The 13,666-nt window shown below is 38.2% G+C and overlaps 1 protein-coding gene across 5 annotated transcripts in view; it reads left to right on the forward strand.

Annotated features, from left to right (window-relative positions):
- The window catches only part of CDKL5 (cyclin dependent kinase like 5), a 118,947-nt gene that overhangs the window by 21,311 nt on the left and 83,970 nt on the right, over nt 1-13,666 (forward strand). The gene's annotated exons all lie outside the window — the stretch shown is intronic.

Genomic DNA, 13,666 nt, shown 5'->3' on the forward strand with positions numbered 1-13,666 from the left:
ATGGCATTGGAGATGTCACATGAGCTTCTTAGCACAACACTGCTGATGTACACATGATTGACAAGATTACGGAAACCTTTTAACATTCAAGACCTTATATGTTTATACTTGTTATCATAACTAGTATTTTAATCGTAAGTGATTGACAGCTAAACTGGTTCAACACGTGGCTTTATCATATTGGTCTAATGCATATTTTTTGTATGCATTAAAATGCATTTATTTTATGCTTGAAACACAGGTTCAGCAAATGCATATTGGCTTATAAATGCCAGTACTCTTTATGTAGTTCTGTTCAACTAACTGCTGTGATTCACGGCAATGCTAACTGCTAACAAAACACGTTAACAAGAAACCTATAAGGTAGGGAGAGCACTGTGCTACAACTCGTATTTAAATAAATCAGAATCTGAGACGCCTACGCTCTTTCCCTGTGGTTTCTTGATTTTGCCAAGTCACAGAAATTTATGTTTTCAGTAGTTTGCTATCCAGTGGTGTCTTTCATGTATCTACTATGCAATGCAATTTAGTTGCACTATTAGCACACAATAGTCAAATAGGGTGTATGGTTCCACATGACTAACCTATCTGCATTCTAAGCAGCCAAGCAGACGTGTTTATGCGAAATCTAAACTTGGAAAGTGATGAAAGTGCATAGCTGTGCGGAGCTCGTTTATTCCTTGCATATGACGGCCGCAATCCAAGCACTGCTCATCTAGGTCTCAGCTTCTTTATTTGTTTTTGTTGGCTTCCAGAATTTTCAGAAGCAGTAATGTAGATAAAGCGGAGTAAACGTGTGCAGTCGTTAATTAAAAATGTGAAAAATGGCTTCTAATTTGGGACATTCATTTGTCTGTTTCTATCAGTTTTATTTTGCCTGATTTCTCATGTGTGACTCACTGTAGCTCTTAGAAATGAGACATCGCTTAGAATAACTTGTCAGTGTTTGAAGGCCGTTCTTGTCAATCACAAAGGAATAATACGCTTCTATAGAACACGAGTAGGAACACTTCAGACCTTATCCTCTTATCCTTATGCGTATATTTGGGTTAAACACAAGTCAATTACAGCACAAAAAAGTTATTAGTGTGTATATTTTACGTTTTTTATCCCTATTTTTTTGGTGACAGAGGATGTCTGTATGTGGTGTGTATAATTAAAAAAGAAAAAAGTAAATGTTTGTTAAAAAAAAACCTGGTATTTCTATGAATACCGTATATTCCCTCCTTCATTTTGCACTTGATATGTTTGTGCATTTCAAAGCTGTTAAGAAAACATAGAAAGTTTCTAGCCAGAAGAAAGTTTGAGGAATTCCATAAGGGATGCATTCATAGAGATTAACATAAGATTATTCTGAGCGAGCAATAACATTTTAGGAGCCATAGCTACTTAGTTCTTTGGACTTACCCACTCTTATTGAATTGCGTAAGAATTCCATCATCACTTACTAGTATTTGACTGTATTCCATTTGCTGTGGTTAAATACATGGTTCATTCTAAGTCTAGCCTTTGTTGTATATAGAGTAAAAATAGAAAAAAGGCTACTTTATGGAGTATAAAAGTAAACTATTTCATAAGCATAGCAGTTTTAAGGGGTGGTATGACACATATTCCAGATTTCAAATACGTTTTTGATGGACCAGGACGGCATAGGCATTCCCCCCAGAAAAAACTCCCCAATGTCTGAAAGTAGGTTTGGTACCTGGTACACTAATGCATAAGATGTCCATATCTATATTGACATCTAAACGTAGAAGAAGGACACGGTGTGCGTGTGAGGCAACTGAGTGGATTCATGCCTCGGGTGCTAGCTGGTTTAGGGCTTGCTAGTGTTAGTTTTAGTTTTTAACAAGAATATCACAAGATTATGATGGAGCAATATCAGACCTCCCAGCAGTCACGGGTTTTTTGTGACAGTTCTGTTGTCCCTTGTAGCCGCCCCACTGTTCCTTTTTTTGCAGGTACTGAGAATTCTGGGCCGATAGTAGAGATCCTCTTATTTCCAATGACTGGCCCTGGGAGCCGGAGTCAGAGAAGGTGTATGACTGCTGCTCCCACGTGGCTTCACCATGATGCTGTAAAGCTGAGTGCAGCAAGCTGGCTTTTATTCTTGTTACAATAGTTATATTTCTTTGGTCAGTAATTTGTCATAATTTCTCTGTTAGTCATTATACTTGACACATATCACCTTGCATCAATGTGATTTGTTTATATCGAAACAAATATTGCTTCACACACGAAGAAGACAGGAAAACTCTTGAAAGCTGGTCTTTTAAATATCATGTTAGTCCATTAAAAAAGGTATCATTGCATACTGCAATACTCTGGATTTTTTAAAACAGATACACAGAAATTCACAGTGTTTCATGATGGGAATTCAAAGCTTTTCTTTATCAAGTATTAAAGGGCTTACTTTATATATCACTAAAGCTGCTATATAGCTGCTAAAGCTGCTATTCAAAATAGATTAAGCTAACTAGCGTACAGGGTTATTGACATACATTACAGTATATGGACAGAAGTATTGGGACACCTGACCATTAAACCAACAGGGACTTTTATGCTATTGCATTCTAAATACATAGACATTAATATGTAGTTAGTGCCCCCCTTTGCAGCTTCCACTCTTCTGGGAAGGCCTTCTACAAGATTTTGGAGTCTTTCTTTGGGAATTTTTGCAGATTCATCCAGTAGAGCATTTGTGAGGTCAGGCACTGATGTTGGACGAGAAGGTCTGGCTCGCAATCTCCATTCCAGTTCAAGGTGTTCGATGGGGTTGAGGTCAGGGTTCTGTGTTGGCCAGTCAAGTTCTTCCACACCAAACTCCTCCCATCATGTCTTTATGGACATTGCTTTGTGCACTGAGGTAGTTATGTTGGAATAGAAAAGGCCCTTCCTCAAACAGTTCCTACAAAGTTGGAAGCATAGCATTGTCCACAATTTCTTGCTTTGTCGAAGCATTAACATTTCCCTTAACTGGAAGTAAGGGACTTAGCCCAATCCCTGAAAAACAGACACAGACCATTATCCCTCCCCCACCAAACTATACCGTTAGCACAGTGCAATTGGGCAGGTAACGTTCTCCTGGCATCCGCCAACACCCAGACTCACTCATCAGACTGCCGAACAGAGAAGTGTGATTCGTCACTCCACAGAACACGTTTCCACTGCTCCAGAGTCTAGTGCCGGTGTGCTTTACACCACTGGATTCCATGCTTTTCATTGTTCTTGGTGATGTGAGGCTTGCTACTCTTTACGTGGTCTTCCACTTTGTGGCTGACTTGCTGCTGTTACTAAATGCTTCCACGTTCCAATAATGCCACTTACAGTTGACTGTGGAATATCTAGCCAGGATGAAATTCCATGAACTTACTATTTGCAATGATGCAGCCTATCACAGTTCCATGCTTGAATTCACCAAGCTCTTAAGAATTACCTATTTTTTCACAAATATTAGTAAATGCAGACTGCATAGCTAGGTGCTTGACTTTATACACCTGTGGCAATGGGTCTGATTGAAACACTTGAATTCAATAATTTAAGAGGTGTGTCCCAAAACTTTTGTCTGTATAGTGTATGTAAGGGCCCATTACTGTAATTTCCATTCTATGCAAAAGACTTCCATCTGACAATGTAATATATATTTTTTTTGTTGGGAAGCACAACCAATTTTTTTTCTCCCTGAGATTTCTTAAATTACAGTACATTTTCTGCATATAGATTGGCTATTTCTGTCAGCATCTGTTCTGAGCTTGCCTCCCACACTGTAATGCAGCGTGGTTAATTTAGCGAGCTTCTCCTGATCCCTGTGTTCAGATGATTGCATAGGCAGACCTTCTAACATATGGTGCAAGCTAAGTAGTTGAGTGGCCTCTAACAAGCTGAGAGGGCTCATTGTATTTCAGGAGAAATGTTTAAACATAATTTCATTTTTTCGATGAGCATTAATGAGAATCATATTCTTCTAGACGGTACGGTTAAAGGACCAGACTATTTCTTGTAAAGATTTTTTTTTTGCTAATGAACATGCTTCTTGTAAAAAAGAAAGTTGCATGTAGGGTTACCATCCTTCTGGAGCTAATTACCACCATACTATGTCAGCAGTTGTTACTGTAGCTCCCAGTGGGGTTTTTTTTGGTTCTTAAATATGTTTGCCCATTTTTTTTTTGTCAGGGAAAAAACCTATCCACCTAGGATAAGCAGTAATAAATACCCGTTACTCGTTAATTACAGGCATCTGGACAAACTGGGAACTCCAGCTCTTCACACAAACCCGTTCTGGAAAGTTAGCGCTCACCGCTTACTTCAGCGATGACTTTCACTTATTTTCACTTAAAGGAGAGTCGTCAGGAGAGATTGCTGGAGAGTTATATTTTCAATGAATTTAATATTCTTGAAAGTCTTCTTACCCATTTAATTACACATTATACATGTCAATCTCAACCCAACGTTGCTAGTTTTTGTCCTTTATAATGAATACTGAAATGAGGGTGTTATAACCATAACTCTCCTGATGACTCTGCCTATAGTGAATTAACTCCAGTGCTTTTCATTTTTGGTACACAGAGGCTTAATATGGGCACCTATGATTAAAATCATACTGTTTTTATACAAGTCCTAAGTGTCAGCAGCTATTGTGCATTTTGAAATAAGAATTTTAGATCTCAAAGCTACATTCAAAGCTCAGAATTTCCTCTCTACTTCTGACCTTATCAAAAAAGTGTCTTTTTCATGCCCTGTAGATCTGAGGTGTCATTTCTCACCTTTACATTGAAAACCATTTGCTGACACAAAGCATGCTGTCTCCAGCAGCAGAAATGTACAGTTTGAGAACTGCTTTACCATCTCTAAAAATTATCTCCAATGAAAACTGACCATTGAATTTCAAACATGACATTGAAAACCCCAAAAAGTTGGCCGTTTGTATACAGATTTGTAGATATGACTTTTTCTTAAATTGAAGTACATGGTGTGGCATCTGCAGTTAATGTAGAATAATACACTTAGGAAGTAAAAATCCAAGGGCAAAATATAACATTGGGTGCACTGTTCTGTATGTGACAACAAAGGAGAGGGACTTTGGAGTAATTATTTCCTGTGGTAAGCAGGCCATGTAACAAAGCATCTGAAAAAAGCAAGCATGGTGCTGTGTTGTATAGCTAGAGGCATTAGTGGTAGAAAAACAGTGATGGTTCTGCCACTCTACAGATCTCTGGTCAGGCTTCACCTAGCGTTTTGTGTACAGTCCTGGAGAACCCATGTTGAGAAGGATACTGACAATCTGTAGATAGTTCAGAGAAGGGCTACTACATTATTTTCACGGTAAAAATGGTCAGGAAAAGGTCAAGGAATCTTAATATGTACAGCCTGAAGTAGGGAAGAGAAAGAGAGGATATGATAAAAGCAGTTAAATACATAAAGAGATCCAGTTTACAGGATGATTGATATAGCCCTATTGGTCAAAGAGAAGATATAGTTCTTTGTCAAAGAGGTATCCATCCATTTGTGAGATGTGGGTAGGAGGTCCCGTTGAGTTTGCCGGACATGCGCTAGTTTTTAAAGGGAAAGTGAGTGGGTATTGGGTCGTGCCACAAAGCCCCGCCCGCGACCAGGAGTTCCCCTTAGTGACCCACAGACCAGGAGAAGTGGCACTTCACCCAGAGTCTACTGGTAAACCCCGGGGAACTCCCAGATATGGAGATACCCTTTTGTTGGGGTGCTGTAGCTTTCCTGACCTCAAAAGTCTCTATAAAAGGATTTATTTGATGAATGTCAGTAGTTAGACTCCATTTTAGTAAATGCAGTAGGAGGTAATGAAGAAGAAAATAAGGATAGAAAGCTTTTATGGCTCATTGGAACCAATGCAGGCCCCAAGTGAGGGGATTTTGTATTTTGCCAGGCAGTAGATATAAGGACATAAGGTACAGCAGCTGTTCATTAGGTCCATGGCATAGAAGACATTTGCTAAAAAGGCACATTTGTAATTTAAAATTCTAGACAATATCCTTATTCGGTCTTTGTGTCACAGTACTCTCCAGAGTTTACGTTTTTGTTTCTATGTAGAAAATGATTTAATTATAGCTGAGCTCTGAGATACATGGCATATGACTTGGCTTTCTGTCCAACATGTTTTAACTGTTACTCTTATTGCCCACACACATCTCAAAACTGTAATATTGACCTTTTATCTAAATAAAAAGCAGTGTTGAGAAATCTGCGCTCTATGCCTCAGAGATAAAGAGGCAACAATCTTATTTACTGTAGTTAGTTTACTACATGTAAGCAGAGCAGATGTTTAGAGAGAAATCCATTGCTAAGTGTATTCATATTGGGATTTTATCGTGGCAAAAGCAGATTAGCGTAATATGATCCGGTATACAGCTGATTTATTTACAAAAAAAATCAGAAAAAAATAGCCTGTTAGATGACTCCCTTTCTTTGAAAACTGGTCTTTATAAATAATGAATTATATTTGGGGGGATACGAAACAATAACTACATTGTAATATCAGATGCCAATGAAAGTTCCCTGTAATAATCTGTTGTCTCAGTCACATATGTTATACAACCCCAATAGGTATATCTATCCTAATGCAAAACTAGGATTAGGCTCATCATTTCTTTGAACCAAATATTATTGTGAATTAGGCGGTGGATTAAGGGGAAATTGAAATTTTAAACATATTTAACATTTTTATATATGAATAGCTCAAAGTGGTAGTGTTAATTTTGTACTTTCACCTACAACACCATCTCTGAAGGCATCCTTATTCTCAGAAACCAGTTGCCCAATGACCAAGCAATTGTGAGCTGGTCTGTTGTTGGATACCTGTGCAATGGACAGAAACTGTTCTTGCCGTCAGGACTATCCTGATAAACTGATGTAGGTGTTCCCTCTGTAATGGAAACAGTGAGGAGCTAAAATCTCTCTCTCTCTCTCTCTCTCTCTCTCTCTCTCTCTCTCTCTCTCTCTCTCTCTCTCTCTCTCTCTCTCTCTCTCTCTCTCTCTCTCTCTCTCTCTCTCTCTCTCTCTCTCTCTCTCTCTCTCTCTCTCTCTCTCTCTCTCTCTCTCTCTCTCTCTCTCTCTCCTCTCTCTCTCTCTCTCTCTCTCTCTCTCTCTCTCTCTCTCTCTCTCTCTCTCTCCCAAGCAGGGATTCAATGTACGGCAGGTTATTTAAATTCTGTCCATTCTCAGTTGAGCTTGTCTTGTGCTTTTTTCTGTATGTAATTACCCGGTATTGCAGTAATTCCGGAGGGCTTCATCAAAGAAACGCAGGAAGGGTCCAGATTCTTACATGACTACCTTTCTACCCCCTGGAGGGCAATATGTAAACTGGATGTGAAAGCCCAAATGCACCTTACTAAGCTCCTAAAACTGGTAAAATTGTGAATCATTTATATGCCTCATACAAAATTATTGGTAGAAGACATTATCTATTTTTATCGGTGTGATCTTCTATCAGGGTTGGAAATAGATCATAATCCTCATGTAAAATAGAATAAATGCCAAGCATTCCACAATTAAAAATATTTAATTTACACTAGAGTTCGTGAGAACATGTATCCAAGGCTTATTAATGCCCGCTTTTTGGCAATCTAAAATGATAACCGCTTCATGTGATTTAGTACTTACTGGTGATTATCTCATTAGGAGATTCCTTCTTAACAAAATAATAATCCAATTTGTAAGCAAGTGGCCATCTACTGGAAAAGAAAGTTCGAGGATTTTGTTATTGGACTTTGTAAGCACAAATGTTAAAAAAAATGCTGCTAAATTATACACTTTTTACGGATAATTCAATGCATCTTAAATCAATAATCTTTTGGTGTCAACCTTGGTTTAAAAGACACTCCAGCTGTTATATGCACTTATTCATATGATTGCGGAATGTCACCTTTACAGACATTTTTTTCCTGTGCAAATGCGTGAAGGGATTATCTCCTCTTCCCAGGAACTCTGAGGTCAGGGAGACAAGCTGGAGAGTTCCCAGGTATGCCTAGCATGCACATGCACTGATTTTGGTTGGGATATTTTGCTTTAAGCAACCAAAACTAGCATGAATAGCGAATCATTGAGGGGACAGTATGTTACAGCTCTGGAGCTGCTGCATCTTCTAAAGATAAGTGTGCTTTTTTCGTTACTGGTAAAGAATACATAAAAAGTACATCATTCTCTTTGGTATGGCTGTATGGGACATTAAATTGTCCAAATTCATCAAGTAGTATAACAAGACATTTTCTGCTGTTTTCAATGTATTGTTACACACTATTGTGACATTTTAGGCTGCAGAAGAGTATGCAGTATGCTCTCAAACATTCTAATCTCTTAGAAAATAGGGGCATCGGGGGGAAAAGACGAACAGTGGGATTTGTGCCCCAAAGAGGTAAATTTGGAAGATATAGATATAGAATTTGACGGCAGATAAGAACCATTCGGCCCATCTAGTTTGCCCATTTTCCTGATGTAAGGGTTTAAACCCCTATCAGTCTTTGGTCAGGACCTATAGTGAGCAAAGCTTTGTCTATCCCATGCCTGTTTTAACTCCCTCACAGTATTAGCCTCCACCACTTATGCTTAGAAACTGTTCCGTAGAACTTCCTAACATTACATCTAAGCCTCTGACCCTCTGGTTTTAGACCATAATCTCTTGTTCTAGCATTGCTCCTCCTTTCAAATAAGCTTGCCTCCTGTACTTTGTTAAATTCCCTTAAGTATTTAAATGTTTCTATTGAATCTCCCTATGTCTTCTTTACTCCAAGCTATACATACTAAGATCCCTTAACCTTTCGTGATAATTTCTATCCCGCAAACCACTTATCATTTTTGAAGCTCTCCTCTGAACTCCAACGTGTCAATAACCTTCTGGAGATGGGGTCTCCAGAACTGTACGCAATACTCTAGGTGAAGCCTCAACAATATGATGCTTTTTCTAACTACTTGCAACAGTCCTTTCTGGAGATGCACATTATAAACCACACGGCGCCCACCTATTAATCACCCATAGTTATTCACAGTTAATCTCTAGAAGGTTTCAATAATTTAATTGTGCTGGCCATTCATTTTTCTGTAATGGAATAGCAGTTTACCCTTTATTCATGTTTTTTTTTCCCAGTAATATTAATGTTTAATTATGGAATTGCTCTTTAGCACAGTATCAAGAACAGGCAAGATAATTATGGCAAATTAGTTGTTCATTTTAAATTTGTATAGACTTCCCATGTGCTTTTTTCCTGTAGGTTACAGATCACTTATTGGGTTTTTGTTTTCTTATTGCTTGAGTTACATGTTACTTATGGCATCATTTTCAAAAGCTCAAATGAACCGTAAGAAACTACTGAACTAGGGATTATTATTAATATATTTTATTTATATAGCACCAACAATGTACGCAACGCTTCACACAATACATATATTCAAGGAATATGACAAAACTTGAATTGACAGACTAAGACAAAATGATATATCTGGTAAAGAGGTGAAGTTATAGGATTGCTATTGGACTTCTTTTTTGCGCAAAACATACATTGGCAAATACAGAATATATGTGAATTATTGATTATTTTTTTTTTGCACGTAGGTTGCTTTTATCATTGACCTTTCAAAATAGGCTCACTGTGTGTAAACATTTATTTTTCTGTTATCTTCTGTGTACTACATTCCTAAACAGCCTACTTTAAACTAGAGAGGGGAAGGTCTGGGAAAATTGGGGGGAAAACAGGTTTTTTCATGGGTTTTTTTTTTCCCCAAAGGTTTTTTTCTGGAAAAATTCAAACAAAATGAGTGTGGAATATCTTTTTCTACAATGAGAAATAATACGTTTATGACATGGCATTCAAACTATATTACATGAAGACCTTTATGAAAGATGCAATGTGTCCACATCCAGCCGGCACAAACAATTCCAATTACTTCACTATTTCATTTGCAATTGGGGCTAAAGTGCAAACCTGATTGGGGCGTTTGTGATCGCTTTCCCAGTCCAATTCATGTAGGAGAATTAGAGGAGATCTTTTTTTTTTTTTTTAGTTGATGGTTTCTTCATTTATTTTGTTGCATTTGAAGGAAAGGGTTAGGAGCGTTACCTGTTCTCATGTATAGTTAAAATGTTCTTAACATATACAAAAAAAATAAAGTTTTAAAAATCAAATTTAGTTTATTATTTACTGAATAAGCTGTACTTTTATTTCAAGCATGAAACTTTTATATACACTTCATTTCATGTTCCCAGCGTAACGCAATCATTTGTAAAACTACTCCACTCTGCATTTTTTTTTAAATTCTTCTAAACATTTCAATTTTTTCGTGAACAAAACCTGTTTTTTCCATGGCTTTAAAATTTACAGAAATTTTACATGTCTCCTTTTAACTCCCTCTCACCACTCCAGCAGTATTATAAAGGATTGTGCCTTGTCGTAATAGGCATTTCTTCATATGTAGTCCTTTTACGCGCTGTCACAGCAAGTAGTGGCCTACCTGTTCCTCCAATGCAGCAACCTGACAATATTTTAGAATTCCTCTAATTAACATGTAATTACATAGATAGTAAAGCTTCATGGTAAGTACGAGGGAGTGGGTGGTTTATGTGGGTAAAAGTCTGTCTCTAAACTACCCTGTTGAAAGGCACAAGCTAGTTGCGGATATTGTGAGTACCTGTCGAGTCATATTGCTCTATATAATCGGCGTTACAACCTATCTTGAAAGTATTTACTGTGGTTAAGTTACATGGAGCAGTTAGTAGATAATCACTGCATTAACACAGGTGGGCTAAGTTAAATTACTGAGTTACATATTAACATACACGGGAACATTCTTCTACTTCACATGGCCTTGAAACTCTACAAATAGTGTAGGGTCACTGTGCTGGCACAGGCAGCCTTTTAAACAAAGAATGCATATTAAAATATTTTAGTAGAAGCTGCAATGCCCAACCTCTTCCGTGGACTGACGCGTTAAGCAGCCAGCCAGAGACAGGAATCCTTGAAACAGTCATCGCAAAAGTAATGTTGAAGCTTCTCAGATTTTAAAATTGAAGTGATTGGAAGTGGGATTGGCAATTCTAGTCCCCTGTATTCATCTAAGAATGTCCAAATTTACCATGTATAGATGCATTTTTTTTTCCAGTTAGACGTACTTACTTACCCTATCTTTGAGGAAGATGCTTTTAGCCAGCTATACATTTTTGCCACGGTGGTCCTTCTCTTGTGTAATGCACTGAAAAGCTCTGCCAACTTAAAATACCGTATTTGCTCGATTATAAGACGAGGTTTTTTTCAGAGCAAATGCTCTGAAAAATACCCCTCGTCTTACAATCGAGGTCGTCTTCTAATCAGACCTCAAAATGTCTGCTGGGGCCATGCTACTTACCCGGCTTTGATCGCGAGCAGCAGGAGAACAAGAAGCTAGCAGCGTGTCACATAACTCTGCCTCCCCCCTCCTTCCTCTGGGGGCGGGGCCAGAGAAGTTGCATGCACAGCCGGGACCCTGCAGAAGTCTTCGAGTGGGAGATCTGCAGTTCAGGTAAGGGGGTGGGGGAGGGTTTTTGTGATTAATGTGTGAAGTATGTGTGATTAATGGAATGAATGAGTATTTCAATGTTTGTGAATGAGTGTGTGTTAGTATGGATGTGTAAGGGTGGTGGTGGTGGTAGCATGGCATAGGGAGGCTGTACTCACACCCCTATCATCCTCAGGTTCCAGCATGTACTGGCTGCCTTGGCTTGATAGGAGTGTGATTGCTGTTAGCAGATATATATATATATATATATATATATATATATATATATATATACCTCCAGAAATGCCTTTTAACCCCCTATATGCCACTCTGGCATATAGGGGATTAAAAGGCATATCATGGGGCAGAGTGGCATATAGGAGGGTATAAGACATTTCTGGAGGCAGAGTGGCATATAGAGGGTTAAAAGGCACATCATGGGGCAGAGTGGCAAATAGGGGGTATAAGGCATTTCTAGGGGCAGAGTGGCAACCCTGGGGGCAGATGTGCATAACTGGGGGGGCAGGTTGGCAAATAAAAGGAAATAAAAAAATATATATTTTTCTCAATCATAGCTTTTATTAAATATGAAAATATTGTTTACATGAATTAATATTTACTAGTAAAACTTTTTTTTCCTATAGGGTAGTCTTATATTCAGGCTTTTTGTTTTTTTCCTAAATTAATATTTAGATTTTGGGGGGTCGTCTTATAATCAGGGTCGTCTTATAATCGAGCAAATACGGTACAAGTGTGGCCTGTTAAGTTGGAGACAGAAAGGAGCAAATACAGGAATGGGAGGAGGAGTATCCAAATATCTCAGGCTTTGTTTTTTTCTTATACATTTTTTGTTTTAGTCTTAGAATGTATACTTTTTCTTGATTTACTAGTTTTGCAGCTTTCTCAAAAAAAAAGGAACTGGAGGAAATGAAATTATTTGAACGTTGACTGTTGTTCCTGTTCCTTAAGGTTCAACCTAGGTGGTGGATAATTGGGAACAAATTACTGAGGTTCTGTTACTTCATACCCTAGTTTTTTCCAGTTTATTCTTTACTAAGCTTTCATTTTCATAACTTTGGCCTTGTTCCTCTGAATGGTTTATCTTGTGATCAAAAACAAATCATAAGATGCAGCCTAGATGATGGTGTTGATGTAAAAATAATAAACACATACTGTGATTTTCAGAAACAAAGATAAGCATTGTTCTTATTAAAACTTTTTTATATCAACCTTTAATATTAGTTCTGCCTTCTGCACATGTACGCGTTGGCATTCAATTGTCTACCTAAAACCCATAAAGTTATGGTCAACATATATAAAGGTTTTAAGAGAGGTTTATAGAGGGTTTAAGAGAGGATGGGTCAGTGTAAGCAGAACCTCTTGTACTTTAATTTTAGTTAATATTAATATTAAAAAAAAATCCTGAAACCTTTAGTGCCTTTGTGCACTGGGTAGCCCCTAGTTTGACCTTTAGTCCCTTGTAATTATAGTAAAGTATTTGTTATAAAAAATCAAACACATACAAAGTCCTGATACTGTGGTAAATACTGTTGTTAATTCTTGATCTTACCGTTTGATGTCATATCTTGGCACGCCATGACTTAAAGGCTTGAAGCACCTTAAAGAAGTCTATGGTGGCTGTGCTGAGCAAGATCTCCTTTGTAACCAGCCCATTGTGCAGCAGGACACCGGGGGCCTGATAGCCTAAGAGGATAATCTGGCCCCTGGTCTTGTGCTAGGAGGACTGGTGCCCTCTTGGACTTGCCACCCTAGGCCTGGGCCTAGTCAGCCTAGACCAGGATACACTGGCGTAACTACTGGGGTCTCCTGGGCCCTGTGGTTTCTAGTTGCGCCGCTGCCAGGATACATCATTGCCCGTCAGCCAAGGTTCTCAAGCTTGCAACATCTCAGGTTCAAGAACATGTTCAACTATGTTCAACTGCACTAGAACACTCTACATGACATAATTTGGATTTAAAGTTATACTTACTTATGCAGAGAATAATTGCTTATTAAACCCTTCCTCAACATTCACCCCTTATACCAACATGACATGTCTTAACACTATTAACCTTTTCACTTTACAATTGCCTTCTGGCACTATGTTCTGCATATCTAAATTCTTTGCTTTCCCAGCACAATCTGCTATAATTTACACAAGGTAAATAGAAAT

The sequence above is a fragment of the Spea bombifrons genome, chromosome 2 (assembly GCF_027358695.1).
Source record: "Spea bombifrons isolate aSpeBom1 chromosome 2, aSpeBom1.2.pri, whole genome shotgun sequence".
Taxonomy (NCBI): domain Eukaryota; kingdom Metazoa; phylum Chordata; class Amphibia; order Anura; family Pelobatidae; genus Spea; species Spea bombifrons.